We start from the raw sequence: 13953 nt of genomic DNA, 5'->3' as shown, positions 1-13953 counted from the left end.
CCATTCCACACACCCACACACTCACACACTGTGCCCTACTTAGATTCAGTTATGGAATCATCCAGTGCGGAAGCAGGTGATTTGGTCCTCTGAGTCTGTGACGATCTTCAACCATCTTTGTCAGTGAACTTGGTGTACTCTTTAGCCACAGGCAAGGTCTCAGAAGTTTGCAGAATGGACAATGCTGTACCTTTGCTTAAGAAAGGCAATAGAGACAAACAAGGACAATATAGGCTGAGGAACCTTACAATCAGAGGTAGGGATATTATTGAAGAACGTTCTTAGGTGTAGGATCTACTCACATTTAGAAAAGCATGGACTTAGTTTGGCTTTCTATACAACCTCAAGGGTTTTGAGGAGGTTATGAAGATGATTGATAAGGGTGGGGCAGTGGATATTGTTTAGGTTTCAATAGGTACATTTCATGTCAGAGAAATGTATACAATATACATCCTGAAATTCTTTTTCTTCACAACCATCCACGAAAACAGAGGAGTGCCCCAAAGAATGAGTGACAGTTAAAATGTTAGAACCCCAAAGACCCCCCAGCTCCCCCCACCTATGCACAAGCAACAGCAAGGCAACGAACCCTCCACCCCCACCATCAAAAAAGCATCAGCACCATCCATTGAGCACTCAAGCCCGCAGCAAAGCATCAGTAAAGGCACAGACTTGCAGTACTCCAAAGACTACTTGTTCACCTGGTAATTTGACATACCATAGGCTCTCTGTTTCCCTAATAAGGGAAAAAGTCTCCATTTCATAACGGGAGGGGTGACATAACAAACAACTCGCTGATTTGCGATGTTTAAAGTCTGTTGCATCGATTTTTCCAAGCTCTGTGCTCAAAGAGTCAGCATCGGGAAGGTGCAGCTCTTCCCACGGCTGCTAACCCAGGACAGATCCTCTGAAATGATAACACAGAGGAACTTAAAGTTGCTGACCCTGTCCACCTCTGATCCCCCAGTGAGGACTGGCTCATGAACCTCCGGTTTCCTCCTCCTGAAGTCAATAATCAGCTCCTTGGTCTTGCTGACATTGGGTGAGAGGTTGTTGTTACGGCACCACTCAGACAGATTTTCAATCTCTCTCCTATATGCTGATTCGTCACCATCTTTGATTCTGCGAACAATAGTGGTGTTGTCAACAAAATTAAATATGGCATTGGAGCTGTGCTTAGCCTCGCAGTCATAAGTCTAAAGCAAGTAGATCAGGGGGCTAAGCACACAGCCTTGTGGTGCACCTGTGCTGATGGAGATCGTGGAGGAGATGTTGTTGCCAAATCGAGGATCCAATTGCACAAAAAAGTATTGAGGCCCAGGTCTTGGAACTTAGTGATGTGTTTTGAGGGGATGATAGTGTTGAATACCGAGCTGTAGTCAATAAGGAGCATCCTGACATATGCGTCTTCACTGTCCAGATGTTCCAAGGTTGCGTGAAGAGCCAGTGAAATGCTGTGGACCTGTTGTGATGTTGGCAAACTGGAGCAGATCCAATTCACTCCTCAGGCAGAAGTTCATGACCAACCTCTCAAAGCACTTCCTCACAGTAGATGCAAGTGCTACAATGTCCCTCATGCTTGTCTAGTCCAGAAGATTAAGGCACTTGAGGATTCATGGGGACTTGGAAAAGTGGATTCAAAATTGCCATAGAAAGCAGAGATTAGTGGTGAAGAGGTGTTATTCAGGAGGTCTGAGACCAGTGGTGTTCTGCTGAGAGTAGTGCCAGGACTCTGTTGTCGGTAATACATCTAAGCGATTTGGACTCAAAAGTAGGTGAGCTGATTAGTAAGATTGCAGATGACACAATAACTGATGGAGTTGTGGATAGAGAGGAAGGTTGTTAAAGGATTCAGCTGGATATAGATCAGTTGGGAATGTGGGCAGAGATATGGCAGATGGAGTTTAATCTGGACAAATGTGAGATGTTTGAATTTGGGAGCTCAAACAGAAGAGAAAGGTAGACAGTAAATGGCAAGACCCTTGGGAGCAATGATGTACAGAGGGATATTGGAGTGCAGATCCATAGCTCCCTGAAGGTGGCAACGCAGTAGAGTGGATGGTAGAGAGGGCATTCAGTATGTTTGCCTTCATGGTTGGAGCATTGAGCATAAAAATAGGAGTCATGTTGTAGCTGTATAAAACTTTAGTCAGGCCCCACTTATAGTTGTGGTTGCATTTCTGGTTTCTCCATTACAGGAAGGGTGTGGCAGCTTTTGAGAGGATTACAGAGTACTAGATATGAGGAGAGGTGAAACAAACTCGGATTGTTTTCTCTGGAGCTTCAGAGGGGTGAATTGATTGAAGTGCAGTGAATTCCGGTTAATTGGTCCATCAGTTAATCAGGTAGCATCTTATTTGACTATGACTATGACTATTTGGGACAAATCTTAAAGAACAAAAACCAATCAACAAAATAGCCGGGATTCCCTTTGTTTATTTGGGACACTCTGCCACCTAATTGGGACAAGAGACTTTTGCTGAACAGTTTCTAATTAGCATCAGTTCCATGCGGTTTTGTGGCCATTAGTCACTACACTGTGCTTAAAGCAAACAGTTTTTAACTAGCGTCATTTGTATGTGTTTGTGTTCAAAAAGCAGTGATTTTTGTCACTAATAGTGAGAAATAAGCAGTAAGACAATTCAAAACTATTTTGTTTACTGCGGTTTTAAGCATTCAGGCTTTGAAATGCTAGAAACGGCTGGCAGTAAAAATGAAATGAAAACACGAGGAAATCTGCAGATGCTGGAATTTCAAGCAACACACATAAAAGTTGCTGGTGAATGCAGCAGGCCAGGCAGCATCTCTAAGAAGAGGTACTTTAAAAATGAAACGACTTCACTACTTCAACAAGTTAGGCACTATGAAGAATTTGAAGGTATTGACAATCATCTTGAATGTTACAATGAAAATGAAGATTTTGGACGATGCAATCATTGATGGCATTGTATGAAGGTAGTCCATTATTTGTACTCGGGGTCTGTGATTTTGTTTATTTTTCAGCCAATTAAGAGAACATGGCAGTGTACACTGAAAGAATTCCTCTGGCAATAACTATTAGGAACTAATATGGTTTTACAGTACTGTAGTAGTATTGGTGGGGTTCTAATTTGTTCTGTATTTCATTTAAATACATCATTTGTTACTCAGTTAAACAGTAGATTGTCTTTTTATACCTTTTTAACTATTTCCATGAATCTTTGGCTAATTAGGCAGCCACTTAATTGGGCCAAAATGTACTGGTCCCTATGTGTCGCAATTGACTAGAATCCACTGTATACAACATTATGAGAGACATAGATAGGGTAGGTAGTCAAAGTCTTTTTCTCAGAGTGGAAATATCAAATACTATTGGACACTAATCGAATACTAATACTACCTGGCAGCATGTCAGACTCCATGGGGAAGGGCATCATCACCCTCATCTATGAGTAGGAGTGAAGAGGGAGAACATCAGGAATTGTAGACCCATCTCACTGTTGAATGTGGATTGTAAGATCCTGGTCCAAGACCATCACCGACCAGAGCAGGATGCTCTGGGACGGGTGATCCACCCAGACCAAACCTGTGCTGCACTTGGCAGAAAACCTTTGACATCATCATGTTGCTCGGGGATACCATCGCCTACTGTCATGACTACCTGAAGATGCTGAGGATCTGAGGCATGTAATAGGAATTGGCTGGAACAGATTGAAGGCAAAAGAAAATTTGTGACCGTGTCAATAACTGGGAAGAATTTGGTCATCAGGTGTGATGTGCTCTCAGGGCTGCAGTATTTTGTGCAGGTGTGGCCTCTTCCCCACTCTGCTGCCTCAGTGATAACCCAGGACGTCTTCCATTTCTTCTGGAGGTCCATAATGGAGCAAGTCCAGTGGGTCGCGATGCACGAGTCCCCAGAGAATGGGGACAAAAGTGCACCCAATGATGACCACCATCGCTCGTGCCTGCGTGAGGCAGTATACGGAACTAAAGTACGTGGGCACCAAGTGTCACTGCAGCCTGGCCCCATTGCCATGTAAAGCCCCAGTCATCTGGATGTCGCTGCACTATCTGTTCTTTGTGGACAAGTTTCTCCAAGCAAATATCTTTGACCACAAGTCCATCAGGCAGTGGTCAGCATGAAATGTACAACGGGACAGGGACACTATGGATACTGGGTGGACTAAGCATCAAGGGCTCTCTTGGCTGATGGTGAGAGGGCATTCCCAGTCATATCCTTCCTGTAGAGGCAACATATCATCCCCAATGTATGCTACCCTTGGACTGGCTGTGGTGCGAAGAGAAGGCCTGTGGATTTGCTAAAAGCATGTGGAGATGGATGCAAGGGTCCATGTCCTGGTTCATTCCCAGCAGCTACATAGCAGAGGAGTCTCTAATTGACAGGCAGTTCCCAGGGACGCACACACCGAGAAAGACATCAAGTGCTGCTGGAATTCGTCACCTCGATGAAGGTCTGCCTAAAACTTGTTTTCTTTCCCTTTTCCAAAAGAGAATCATCATTAAGGACCCCCATCACCCAGGACATGCTCTCTTCTGAGGAGGCATAGGAGCCTGAAACACACACTTTATGTTTTAGGAAGTTTCTTCCCCTATGCGTACAGATTTCTGAACAATGAACCAACTCATGAACACTATCTCACTATTCCTGCTCTCTTTCTGGACTACTTTTTTTTAATATATATTTCTTATTGTAATTTATAGTATATTTTGTATGTATTGCATTGTACTGTTGTCACAAAACAACAAATTTCATAACATATTCCAATAATAATAATAAACCTGATTCTGACTCAGTGATTATGGGATCGCACATTTACAGTTTGTACAGTAAAGATCGTCACCATACACTCTATTTACAGTATCAATTTACAACATGGTCTTCACCATGAGGAACACACTGGAACTCCTGTGGTGCCCCTTGGTCCTGGAAATCTCCAAAACTCATTGGTCTCCCAGCACATCGAGAGGTCCATAAGGGAATATTGCCATCTAGCACACCCCAGGGCACAGGAGGGTGTGCTGAGTGATGCACTGAAGCTGAGTGGAACCACCACAAGTACCAGGTAGGGAAGGGACCACAGTATAGACTCCTTCCCCTAATGGGGCCGTCGGGTGGGGAGGCTCTTCGAACATTGAAAGGGTGCACCACCCTGGGGAGCTATGTGAGTGGTAATGATAGAATAAAATATGTGTGAACACAAAGAACGTGGAGACTTTGCACCACATTTTTCTTTCTGTATGCTTATTTTATTATGAATAGAGTTTATTTTTGGAAGGAGAGAATCCAATCTCCCACCATTTATGCTCCTGAACCCATGAATGGATCTGTCTGTTCTCTTCAGCAATGAAGGATGCTCGGCAGCTGTGGCAGGGCTTAAATGCTGTCACCTCCTACAAAGTTAAACCAAGCGACATATGTGCACGCTTCGCTCTCTGACGAGCTCAATGCCTTTTATGTTCGCTCTGACCATCAAACCACGGAGGAATCTTCACAAACTCCCACAGCCCCTGGTAACCCTGGGATTTCAGTTTCTGAGGCCAACGTGAGAGCACCCTTCAGGAGGGTGAACCCACAGAAAGTGTCTGGTCCAGACGGGGTACCAAAGACCTGAGCTAATCAACTGTCTTGGAGTGTTCACCGATATCTTTAACCTCCCACTTTGAGAGTCTGAAGTTACTGGCTAGCTTCAAGCAGGCTTCAATTGTACTGTTGCCCAAGAAGAGCGTGGTAACCTGCCTCGATGACTACTGTCCGGTTGCACTTACATCCACTGTAATAAAGTGCTTTGAGAGGTTGGTGATGAAACATAGCAACTCCAGCCTGGGGAGCAACTTGGATCCGCTCCAATTTGCCTACTGTCACAACAGTATGCCATCTCATTAGCTCTTCACTCAACCCTGGAACATTTGGACAGCAACGATGAATACATGAGGATGCTCTTCATTGACTACAGTTCTGCATTCAATACTATCATCCCCTCAGAACTAAACAATAAGCTTCAAGACCTTGGCCTCAATACCTCCTTGCGCAATTGGATCCGCGATTTCCTCACTTGCAGCCCCCAGTCAGTTTGGATTAGCAACAATGTCGCCTCCATGATCTCCATCAGCACAGGTGCTTTACACTTATGACTGTGTGGCTAAGCACAGCTCCAGTGCCATATTGAAGTTTCCTGACAACACCACTGTTGTGGGCCGAATCAATGGTGGTGATGAATCAGCAGAGGAGGGAGGGAGACTGAAACTCTGGCTGATTGGTGCCACAACAACAACCTCTCACACAAGGTCAGCAAGACCAAGGAGCTGATTATAGACGACACGAGGATGAAACTGGAGGTTCATGAGCTAGTCCTCATTAGAGGATCAGAGGCAGAGAGGGTCAGTAACTTTAAATTCCTCAGATTTATCATTTCAGAGGACCTGTCCTGGGTCCATCGTTTAAGTGCCATTACGAGGAAAGCACGGCAGCGCCTCTACTTTTTTAGAAATTTGCAAAGATTCGGCTTGTCTTCTAAAACTTTGTCAAACTTTTATTGCTGTGCAGTGGAGAGTATATTGACTGGTTGGATCACAGCCTGGCATGGAAACATCAATGTCCTTGAATGGAAAAATTTATAAAAAATAGTGGATATGGCCCAGTCCATCACGGGTAAAGACCTCCCCACAATTGAACACATCTACACAGAGCATTGTCACAGGAAAGCAGCATCAATCATCAGGGACCCCCACCACCCAGGTCATGCTCTCTTCTTGCTGCTGCCATCAGGAAGAAGGTACAGAAGCCTCAAGACCCTCACCACCAAGTTCAGGAACAGTTATTACCCTTAACTATCAGGCTCCTGAACCAGAGGGGATAACTTCACTCACCCTATCATTGAACTGTTCCCTCAACCTATCAACTCACCTTCAAGGACTCTTCATCCCAAGTTCTTGACATTTATTGCTTATTTACTATTATTATTTCTCCTTTTTGTATTTACACAATTTGTTGTCTTTTGCGCAATGGTTATTGTCCATCTTGTTGGGTCTGATCTTTCATTGATTCTATTGTGTTTCTTGTACTTACTGTGAATGCCTACAAGAAAACAAATCTCAGGGCTGTCTATGGTGACATATACTGCATGTACTTTGATAATAAATTGACTTTGTATTTTGAACCTCCCACTTAAGGTCACCAGTCCTTCAACCAAAGTTCTGGAGGCAGGCCAAGGCCTGGCTACTCACCCCTTGGGAATATAGCTGGACAGATTCCGCCCACCCCAGCTGTCACTGACCCAGGCAGGCCCTTGCAGGAAACTCTGGGCGGGTGGGGGCTGCAGACAGAGCTGCTGTTTATAAGGAAGTTGCAAGTGGTGCTTGATCCGGTGAGCAAATCAAAATTAGAACCAAGTTTATTATCACTGACATAGATCGTGAAGTTTGTTGTTTTGCGGCAGCAGTACAGAGCAAGGCATAGAATATACTATTGATTATAAGAAGAAATCTGTAAGAAAATTAGACAGTGGTGTAAAAAGATAGCAAAGAAAGTACTGAGGTAGTGTCCATAGGTTCATTGTCTGTTCAGGTGCAGAGGGGGAATAGCTGTTCCTAAAATGATGAATGTGTATCTTCAGGCTCCTATACCTCCTCCCCGTTGGTAGTAATGAGAAGAAGGTGTGTCTGAATGGTGAAGGTCCTTAATGATGGATGCTGGCATTGCCTTTTGAACTTGCCTTTTCAATGATGGGGGCCAGTGCTCACGATGGAGCTGGCTGAGTTTACAACCCTTTATACCCTTTTCCAAACCTGTTCAGTGGCCCCTCCAGTCCAGACAATGATGGAACCAGTCAGAATGCTCTCCATGGTACATCTGTAGAAATTTGCCAGTGTCTTCAGTGACATGCCAAGTGTCCTCAAACTCCTAATGACGTTTGGCCTCCTTTGTGATTGCATCGATATGTTGGCCCCAGGATAGATCTTCAGAGACGTAGGCACCCAGGAGCATGAAGTTGCTCACCCTTTCTTCTGCTGATCCCTCAGTGACGACTGGTGAGTGTTCTGACTTCCCCTCCCTGAAGTCCACAATCAGTCAGATCACAATCACAATCAGAGCAGGGACAGTGGTGGGTGGGAGAGGAGTGGTAGCTGAGGGGAGGAATGGATGGTTGGCATCATCTGTACAGGTAAAGGGACTGAGAGATAAATACCTAAGAAGGTCTGAAAGAGAAGGAAACTGAAGTTGTGAGCAGCAGCCAAAATGTGTAGCTAATTTGCCTTATATAGTAGTGGCAGAGATGTAGGTGTGAAAGATATGGAACCACTTCTTCACTCTGTGTTACTGAGGGCCCTAAGGTTCAATATGCATGAGGGGCTCCCTCTGCATTAGCAGCATTATCACCCCACGGTGTGGCTGGACATAACAGGGAGGTGCTGGAGCTTCAGTTGACCCAGTGCTCGCTGAGCAGAGAGATCCGAACAGATCGAACTTTCCAACAGGCAGGAGCAGGAGCGCCTGCTGGAGATAGCTGGCTGCTTACCTCTCGCATTACTGAGGGTGAGTCTTGGTTATCATGAGCGACTGATCTCAACTCTGACCCTGCTGGGAGAGGAATCGTTGGGTTGAAAAGGTGAAATTGCCAAAGGGGAATCCGACTTGCCTCAAAGTCATAAACACAAGAGATTCTACATATGCAACTCAAAGTGCAGGAGGAACTCAGCTGGCCAGGCAGCATCTATGGAAGGGAATAAACAATCAGAGCTTCTGGCCGGGACCCTCCATCAGGACTCAAGGTTTCAGACCGGGACCTCAGTGAAGTGAATCAGCCTGAAATGTTGACAGTTTATTCCTCTCCACAGATGCTGGCTGACTTGCTGAGTTCCTCCAGCATCTTGTGTGTGCCTATAAGTCACCTTCTCCGTGAACCTTAGAGAAAGATTGCAAAAGCACGGTATTTTCCAGTAAGATCATGGCTGTACATGCCCAGTCATGGGTTTTCCAATCCCCTACGTTCCCAAACAGCAGTTCGTCTTGGTCTTGTACATTATATACAGCCAATCCTCCACAGCTCTCTGAGTAGAGGGTTCTAACCATTTGTACAGCCCAAGAGAAGAAATTATTCCCCAGCTTCTCTCCCCGATCCTGAGTGTCTGCCTCCTATGGGATGAACCGCCCAAACAATGTTCCTCCTGTCAGTGCCCTCCCAGTCTATGGAAGGTGAGCCATGGGCACAGGCTGGACATAACTGACCTTGCACCTCCTCTCCTGTGTGTCCTGTCTGACTCCATGTCAGTGTCAGGGTCTGTTCACCAGAGACGCAGAGGGAACAATATCAACTGGGGCAGAACTTCAAAAGCTGCATAAACATCCCAAAGCCCATCCCAGCAGTGGAGCCAATAACATATCACCCAGGAGAATGAAGATAGATTCAAACAGATATTAACCACCTTGCATTTTAGGGGGATTTCGGAGCTGAAGGTACGGTTTCAGCTGATTCACAATGTAGATATACAAGGACAGCAGAGTCGGAGGAATGTGGATATCATGGAGGGCTGGAGGAGGCTGCAGAGGTAGTGGGGCTGCAGCGATCTGAAGTGACCGGGGATCATTTTGAGGTGAGGAAGTAGTGTCGGTCAGTGAAACGGTGAATGAAACGTGTCAGCAAACAGTGGCTGCCCCACTCGTGGACAGACACGTTGATGGAGGTTTGTACCAGGAGACCCACCAAGTATTATCACATTTAGCGACAGCAAAGACACAAGACGCAAGAGAGACTGCAGACACTAGAAATCTGTATCGCCTGTTCATTTGGACAAAAAAGCGGGCAGAAAAATCATTGCAGACTGCCTTTTCCAAAAGCTCCCTTCTGGAAAGTGTCATAGGGCTATTACACCAAAACCTTCCCAACATCTTAAAAGTTTCTTTCTCCGGGCAGTTAATCTGATCAACTATTCTAGTTACCCCTCATCTCCATCACTGTAATCACTTTAACCCACAGTTTACATTGTAAATACACACTGCTATTCATGTATTTATGCACATTTTATTCCATATCTATACTTTAAACTCTAACTATTTTTATATAATTTTTTATTCTTTAGAATTATTGAATGTTGTTGTATTTTTGACCATAGGACAGTAACATAGAGGAACAGAATTAGGCCATTTGGCCATTGAGTCTGCTCCACTATTTCATCATGGCTGATCTATTTTTTCCTCTCAGCCCCAGTCTCCTGCCTTTTCCCTGTTTCCCTTCGTACCCTGACCAATCAAAAATCTATCGACCTCCGCTTTAAATATGCATAAAGACTTGGCCTCCACAGCTGCCTGTGGCAAAAAAAATTCCACAGATTCACTACTCTCTGGCTAAAGAAATTCCTCCTCATCTCCATTCTAAAAGGATGCCCCTCTATTCTGAGGCTACGTCCTCTGGTCTTGGACTTTCCCACCACAGGAAACATCCTCTCCACATCCACTCTATCAAGGCCGTTCACCATTCGATAGGTTTCAATGAAGTCACCCTCGTTCGTCTGAATTCCAGTGAATTCAGGTCCAGAGCCATCAAACGCTCTTGATATGACAAGCCATTCAATCCTGGAATCATTTTCGTGAACCTCCTTCTCACCCTCCATCATCCAGTTCCAGCTCCAACTCCTTAAAGTGGATTGTTAGAAGCTGCAGCTTCTCACAGTTGTGGTCATCAGGGACACTGGAGGTCTCCCTGCCTTCCGACATCCCGCAAGAGGAGCATTCCACTATCCTGCCTGTCATCCCTACTGTCCCAGCTGAGCAGATATAAAGAAGAGAAGGAAAAAACTTGAGCTCTTCTTTCCTTTGCTTTCTCTGACTAAAGCCTCTCTTCGCGGAAGCTTCGGAGAGCTAAAGCCTCAAGATCACCACTCTGACTCTGCGAAGAGCAGCCGTCATGCATGTCATGCCTTGACTAAGACACCACAGCAAATTCCTAGTACATGTAAATATATATAGTGAATCAAATTGATCCGTAATTTCCCTCCATAGATGCTGCCTGACCCACTGAGTTCCTCCATCTTTTTCTATGAGTTGATCCCATGGTAACAGAGGCAGGGGTGAGGGTTTCCGCAGCTGAAGAGCTGAGACTGAGTGGGGTCAGGTGCTGATACAAAGTTCAAAGGTCAACGTAAATTTATTATTGGTTTCTTGCAGGCATTCACAGTGGAAGAAACAGACGATCGTAGTGATGGAACGGACATGTTGTCCAGTTTCACCCCACCGTCAAGCAGTCTGTTGTGTATTTATATATCACCACAGGATTCCTTTGGGTGAAGCTGATGCAATGTGCTCTCGGTTGGGCTGCACGCTACTTATCCAGCTGTTTGAGTGTGCCAGTCCTCTTAGCCGACAGACTTGCACTGAGGACTAAACTGAGGCTGAGAGATGGGGTTTAACTTTGGCCAAACTGCTCAGCCCTTCTCCACTGGCACGGCCATTTGGCCCCGACTTCAAACGCTGGCCGCCTCTGAGCTCCTTCCAGAGATTTTGTGTTAATCATTGTGATACCTCTCAGAACTCCCTGCCTGTAAACATCTTATCATAGTTACATCTGTGAAAGCCGGAGATCTGCTCCGGGGACAGGACTTCCTGTAAGTCGCCGGCTGATTATCTATCGATTGCAGAACCCCTGGTGGGCCTTGACTTTACAACAGCTCCAAACATCCTCACCAGCTCCAGTGAGACAAGACCCTGCCAGCTGCAAAGGGAACTGAGCAGGATATACAATATGGAGTAAAGTGCAAGTCCTACAGTTCACTCATTCAAAAGTATAAACAAGTGAAATATACCAGCGTGTGGTCAGAGTACACTGGGGCGTGAAATGTACCCCGTGTGGTCAGAGTACACTGGGGCGTGAAATGTACCCCATGTGGTCAGCGTACATTGGGTTGTGACCAGAGGGGGTTCCCTTTTGGAGGTCACTCTTATTCAGGGGCCCTCCCTTTGTCCCTCGAGTCGAGGCTGCAGTGCCTTGCAGTAAATTTATAAGCTTGCACACAGATCTCCCAGCCTCCTTGTCGCTTCTTTGGGCTGGACGGGACCGTGTACCACATGTACACGGAGTGTGCGAGGCTGCAGTCCCTGTTTGCATTCCTGAAGGGCCGCTCCTCGCCTTCTGGTTGCATTTTAGCCCCACCCTCTTCATATCTGGTCATCCAATATAGAAGGGGGCAAGGAGGGAGGTGGATGCCCTGGTAAACTTGCTCCTGGACCAAGATAGCTATCCATGGGCCCTGGAGGCGGGCAGCGGAGGGTTCCACCTTGGCGGACTGCCTAACAGTCTGGGGGTATGTCTGTGCCTGGAGAAAGAACGTGCGGTATTCACGGGTACTATCGAGGTGTTTCAGGACCATTGGCCACTGCAGGGGATAGATGAGGGTGGGAATATTTTAATTCAGTTGGTGTTCATTATTGTTATTTATATAGCACCTATTGAAGTATTGTAGAACTTAAAATAAACTTATTTTGTTATAAAAAAGAGATGTGGTCCGTGTACACTAGGGCAGGATATATAAGTGATATAGATAAGTTGGTTTATTATTGTCCCACGTACCGAGGTACAGTGAAAACTTTGTTTTGAATACCACCCATACAGGTCATTTCACCACATTGAGTTAGAACAAGGTAAAGCAATAACAGGATGTGGAATGAAGTGTCACAGTTACAGGGAAAGTGCAGTGCAGACATAAAAAGGGGTAAGGCTATGATGAGGTAGATTGAGAAATCGAAAGTTCATCTTTGTCATACAAGAGGTTTGCTCAAGAATTTTACAACACTGGTGTAGAAGCTATCTTTGAGCCTGATGGTTCATGCTTTCGGGCGTTTGAATCTTCTGCGGGGAGAAGAGAGAATGTCCGGGTGGGTGGGGTCTTTGATTATTCTGGCTGCTTCACTGAGACAGTGAGAAGGGTAGACAGAGTCCATGGAGGGGAGGCTGGTTTCTGTGATGTGCTGAGCTGTGTTCACAACTCTCTGCAGTTTCTTGTGGTCACGGACAGAGCAGATACCAGAACAAGCTGTGGTGCATTGAGATAGTTGCTTTTTTATAAATATTGGTGCGGATCAACAGGGACATGCCAAGTTTCGTCATTTCCCTTCAACCATCAGGCTCCTGATCCAGTGTGAATAACCTCAGTCACCTCAACACTGAACTGATTCTACAACCCGTGGGCCCGCTTTCAAGGACTCGACAACTCACGTTCTTAGTGTTATTTATTTATTCATCTATTTCTTATTTAATAATTATTTTTATTTGCAAAGTTGTCTTCTTTTGCACATTGGTTTGCTTGTCAATCTTTGCGTGTAGTTTTTCATTGATTCTACTATATTTCTTTGTTCTACTATGAATGTCTGCAAGAAAATGAATCTCAAGGTAGTATATGTCACCATATACTATTTTAATAAATTTACTTTGAACTTTGGGCATGAGTGCTCTCACTCCAAGAGTACATACAAATACATACACTTGTATTTATATAAAGTGTATTCCTTCGTTACAATGTATTATAAATAATAGTCGTAGTCATAGTCATAGTCATACTTTATTGATCCCGAGGGAAATTGGTTTTCGTTACAGTTGCACCATAAATAATAAATAGTAATAGAACCATAAATAGTTAAATAGTAATATGTAAATTATGCCAGGAAATAAGTCCAGGACCAGCCTATTGGCTCAGGGTGTCTGACCCTCCAAGGGAGGAGTTGTAAAGTTTGATGGCCACAGGCAGGAATGACTTCCTATGACGCTCTGTGTTGCATCTCGGTGGAATGAGTCTCTGGCTGAATGTACTCCTGTGCCCACCCAGTACATTATGTAGTGGATGGGAGACATTGTCCAAGATGGCATGCAACTTGGACAGCATCCTCTTTTCAGACAGCACTGTGAGAGAGTTCAGTTCCATCTCCACAACATCACTGGCCTTACGAATGGGTTTGTTGATTCTGTT

Source organism: Mobula hypostoma, chromosome X1, assembly GCF_963921235.1.
Source record: "Mobula hypostoma chromosome X1, sMobHyp1.1, whole genome shotgun sequence".
Classification (NCBI taxonomy): Eukaryota; Metazoa; Chordata; class Chondrichthyes; order Myliobatiformes; family Myliobatidae; genus Mobula; species Mobula hypostoma.
The sequence above is the reverse complement of the archived record's forward strand: the minus strand, read 5'-3'. Positions refer to the sequence as shown.